We start from the raw sequence: 5,412 nt of genomic DNA on the forward strand, positions 1-5,412 counted from the left end.
AAGAAAAATAAAAAGAAAGAAAAAAGAAAGGCATTTTATTTGGTGTGGTAGTTCATACCTCTGAACCTAGTAACTCAGAAATCTGAGGCAGAAGGATCATGAGTGGGCTGAGAGTAAGATCCTACCTGATATAAGAAAAAGTGGTAGAGATGTACCTCAGTTTTGTGTGCTTGCTTAGTGTGTGTTAATTAAGATCTCAGTCCCAATCCCAGAACAGAACAATCAAAAAATAAGTAGGAGGGAAAATAAGGGATGAAGCTAGGGAATTGTAGAAAGCCTATACATAGGGATCCTCACTACACTATGCCCAGGACTAGCAAACAACTGAGAACAACCTAAATATCCAGTAGTGGGAGGCTATTTAAATAAATAATGTCACAACAACAGTGTGGCATACAATTTTACCTTAAAATATAAATCACAAACACTGTGAAGCTTATCAAGTTTCCCTCTTCCATCTTCCATCGGGGTCTCTTTTGAAACAGAAACTATTCTTGAACCAATTGTCATTTATGAATAGAATATATGCATCTGTTGAAGACCATTGTTATAGTTAGGGTTCCCATTGTTGTGAAGAGACACCATGACCAAGGCAACTCTTATAAGAACAATGTTTAATTGGGGGTAGCTTATAGTTTCAGAGATTCAGTGCATTATCATCAAAGCATGGTTCAGAAGGAGGAGCTGGGAGTTCTTCATCTTCATCCATAGGAAGCCAGGAGAAGACTGTCTTCCAGGGGAGTAGGGAGAGGGTCTCAAAGGCACACTTCCTCCAACAAGGTCACACCCCCTAATAATGTCACTCACTAGGCCAAGCATATTCAAACCACCACAGCATGAATGTAAAAAAAGTAAATTAAAATATCATTTATTCAACAGGAAAAATATACATATTTACATGTGTTATGCAGGCATGCACTAAACTATAACCCGTGGTTATTTTCAAGAGGTGGAGATGGGATTAGGGAAGTTTTTTAGTTTCTATTTCTGGGAGGTTCTTGAGAGAACTGTATATTTTTATTATTCATCATGTAAAGTCACCAGGAAACAGGAAAAACTTCATCTCCAACTAAAGGTTCTTTAGAGAAGAAAGGTAACTGTATGCCATTTTCCCAAAGCAAATTCTATAGCCCAGCATTCTATGAGCCAGCCTCAAGTTGACAGTCACCTATAGGATGCATGCCCCAGTTCTGCTGTCCCACATTCTAACATTCATTAAGTAAACATTTCTGAGATATAATTTACAACGATTAAAATTCACCTGTTGCGTTGTCACACATACATACCTTTGTAAGTAACATCACAAGTTGCATAGACTCAGATACATAGATTGTTACACACTTATAGAATTTCTTTGAGATTGTATTTTTCTATGTAACTCGAGCAGGCCTAGTATTTACTTTGTAGATGAGATTGGCCTCAAACTCATGGCAGGTCTCCTGCTTCATCTTCTGAGTGCTTGAATTATAGGTATGTACCACCAAATCTGCCTGTTTCTACAACTTGAAATATTGTATGCTGTGGTGTAATCACCATCAAAATTAGGATGTAGGAGAGTTTTGCCCCTCCAAAGCTCTCTATTGTTGTCCTTTGTCATCAAACTCTCTAATGTTTAACCTCTGTCAACTGGTCCTCTCTTTTCTGTCCCTGTAGCTTACCTTTACCAATATGCCATATAAATAGACCCATAGATTTGGTAACCTTTTAAGATTGGTTTAGTTCACTGAACATAACACATTTGAGATTCTTCTATGATTTTATATGTATCAGTGCATTCAAACTTACTGATGGTGATTAGCTAGATGTATGGTTTGTTTTTCACTCACTCCTTGAAAAGATTTAAGGTTTTTTTTCCTGCATTAAACAATTAGAAGACAGAGCTGTTATGAGATGTATGAGGTTTTGTGTAAACATAGGTTTCCTTTCTATAGCTTCATTAGGAGGGGTATTACTAAGTGGTGAGGTTAATTTCTGTGTAACTTCAGAATAAGCTGCCATTGGTTCTCCATTTTCTCAGTGTTTCTTGGGGTTTGCAGCAAGAGTCAGAGACACCCTTAACTCCCACTTTTGGAAATAGTACAAGAACACCAAGCTACACAACCATAAGGTATACACAGAAAACTTAGCTCAGACCCATACAGAGTCTGTGTTTGTTTATTTAGTTTCTGTGAGCCCATTTGAGCCCTGATTAGTTGATTCTGTTAGCAATGTTCTCATGGCATGGAACTCCTCTAGCTCTTACAATCCTTCCTCCTCTTCTTCTATGGAGATCCCCTGATTCTGCATATTGTTTGGCTGTTGGTCTCTGTATCTGCACCCATTTAGTTGCTGAATGATGCTTGTGGTAATTTGAATAGGAATGCCCCCCATAGACACATGTGTTTGAATGTTTGGCCCATAGGAACTAGCGCTATTTGGAGATGTGACCTTGTTGGAGTAGGTGTGGCCCTGTTGGAGGAAGTATGTTAATATAAGAGTGGGCTTTGAGATCTCAGATGCTTAAGCCCAGGTTCTGGGACACAAAGTTCTTTTGCTGCTACTTGAGAGTCAAGATGTGTAACTCTCAGCTCTTTCTCCAGCATCATGTCTGCCTGCATGCTGCCATGCTTCCCTCCATGGTGATAGTGGACTAGACCTCTGAAACTATAAGCCAGACTCAAATGTTTTCTTTTATAAGAGTTGCTGTGGTCATGGTGTCTTTTCATAGCAGAAAAACCCTAACTAAGACAACACCCCTATGATGACCATTGGACTAGGCACTGACCTATGAGTATACCAGAATATTATTTAGTATCATTTAATTGACTTTTTTGCCAGTCATGTTTGCTTCTGCCCTGGGTCTCTGGGCTGACCTGCTTCTGGTTCCTGCCTCTCCAGTGTCACTCATAGGCTCCTTCTCATGGCACAGGTGAGAAGTTTGACTAATCTTGGGTTGGCCACTATCATAAGTTCTGTGCACATCTTTTTTTTTTTTTTTTCTGCAGCACTTTTATTTCTTTACACAATGACGTGTTGCTGGGGCCTAATGTTCTCATTGAACAGTAGAAAACCAAAATTTGTCATTTCTTAAAGAATTGAGTACAAAAAACCTTACATAAATTAAAAGGGTGAGTACATTTACAGGTGTCGATGCAAACGTTCCCAACTCAAGGCAAGTAACAACCCATGGTGGTCAGGAGGGAAGAAACCAGAACGCAAACTGGGTCCTAAGGCTCGGACTTTCCCACCCTGTTAGACTGGCAAGAAGGAGTGGTAACTGGTTCAGGAACCCTTGCCAGCCTCAGGAAATCCTGGAAGTCTGCTGTTGGTTAATACCCTGCACAGATCACTCCGTGGTGCTCACAGAGATCCACCAGGCTGGGGCTTTCTCGTCCACAGCGTGCTCTCCCCAGCCCCCAAGTGACTGAGCCACATGAACTAAGGACTAAATCAAGATATGCACAGGGTATTAAACATATACCAAGGGAGCAGTTAACTTGAATACAAGGTCAAAAATCAGCAACAAGTTCTACGATCCAGTGCTGATATCAGATACAAGCTTCAAGGACAAATTTCTTCTCAAAGGCTTATTCCAGTTTCATGAGGCTAGCATGAGGTGTATACATTTGCCAGGGCAAATCGATACTTCCATATCAGCTCATGCAGCAGATTCCTGGCACCTGCTCAGTCCATCTAGAAGCATTTGCGGTGGACAATGGAGGGGCCCGACTCATCATACTCCTGCTTGCTGATCCACATCTTCTGGAAGGTGGACAGTGAGGCCAGGATGGAGCCACCGATCCAGACTGAGTACTTGCGCTCAGGGGGAGCAATGATCTTAATCTTCATTGTGCTGGGTGCTAGGGCTGTGATCTCCTTCTGCATTCTGTCAGCAATGCCTGGGTACATGGTGGTACCACCAGATAGCACTGTATTGGCATACAGGTCTTTGCGGATATCCACATCACACTTCATGATAGAGTTGAAGGTGGTCTAATGGATACCACAGGACTCCATGCCCAGGAAGGAAGGCTGGAAGAGTGCCTCCGGACACCGGAACCGTTCATTGCCGATGGTGATCACCTGCCCATCGGGCAGCTCGTAACTCTTCTCCAAGGAGGAAGATGATGCAGCAGTAGCCATTTCTTGCTCAAAATTCAGGGCAACATAGCACAGCTTCTCCTTTATGTCACGAACAATTTCCCTCTCAGCAGTGGTGGTAAAGCTGTAGCCCCGTTCAGTCAGGATCTTCATGAGGTAGTCTGTCAGGTCCGGGCCAGCCAGGTCCAGACACAAGATGGCGTAGGGAAGGGCGTAGCCCTCATAGATGAGCACTGTGTGTGTGACCCCGTCACCAGAGTCCATGACAATGCCAGTGGTGTGCCCAGATGCATACAAGGACAGCACCGCCTGAATGGCCACGTATATGACTGGGGTATTAAAGGTTTCAAACATTATCTGCGTCATCTTCTCTCTGTTAGCTTTGGGGTTCAGGGGGGCCTCGGTCAGAAGCACCAGGTGCTCCTCAGGGGCCACACGCAGCTCATTGTAGAAGGTGTGGTGCCAGATCTCCATGTCGTCCCAGTTGGTGACAATGCCGTGTTCGATAGGGTACTTCAGGGTCAGGATACCCCACTTGCTCTGGGCCTCATCACCCACGTACGAGTTTTTCTGGCCCATGCCCACCATGACGCCCTGGTGTCGGGGGCGCCCTACGATGGAAGGGAACACGGCCCTGGGGGCGTCGTCGCCAGCAAAGCCGGCTTTGCACATGCCGGAGCCATCGTCAATGACGAGTGCGGCGATTTCTTCTTCCATTGCGATCAGCGAAGGACGCGGCGGCAGTGGCGACGGAGCAGCGGCAAGAAGCGCAGTGTAAGCCGGCGGAGTGTGAGACCTTCTGTGCACATCTTGTGGAAAGAATAGAATGTAGGTTAAAAGTTTTGTGGCTGGATTGATGTTCTACTCCCACTGCTAGGAGATTTGTCTAATTATAGAATATGGCCAATTCAGGCTCTGACCCCATATCCCCCATTATTATCAGACTTCACTAGAGTTACTCTCATAGATTCCAGGGTGGGTCTCATTGAACTAAATCTCTACATCACCCCCCTCAAAACACCCCCACAATTCCAGTCATCTCCCCTAGTACCCTCCCTATATCTCCCCTAGACCCCATCTAATCTCTCCTGGTTCCTTCCCACCCACCCCAAGTCTACCAGAAAAATCTATTTTGTTTCCCCTTCCCAGGGAGATATATATGTCCCCCTGAGAACTCTCTGGGTCTGTGAATTATAGCATATTTGTCATTTACTTAACATCGAATGCCCTCTTAGAAGTGAGTGCATACAATTTTTGCCTTTCTGGGTCTGGGATGATTTTTTTTTTTTATAGTTCCATCCATTTGCCCACAAATTTTTGTGATGTCATTGC

At 43.8% G+C, this 5,412-nt stretch overlaps 1 pseudogene across 1 annotated transcript; it reads right to left on the minus strand.

Moving 5' to 3' along the window:
- Nucleotides 1–2,975: 2,975 nt before the first annotated feature.
- LOC110287780 lies at nt 2,976–4,812 on the minus strand (annotated as a pseudogene). The gene has a single exon (XR_002377249.2). The product of XR_002377249.2 is annotated as an actin, cytoplasmic 2-like (transcript).
- Between the last annotated feature and the right edge of the window lie 600 nt (nt 4,813–5,412).

Source organism: Mus caroli, unplaced genomic scaffold (genome assembly GCF_900094665.2).
Source record: "Mus caroli unplaced genomic scaffold, CAROLI_EIJ_v1.1 scaffold_19251_1, whole genome shotgun sequence".
Taxonomy (NCBI): Eukaryota; Metazoa; Chordata; class Mammalia; order Rodentia; family Muridae; genus Mus; species Mus caroli.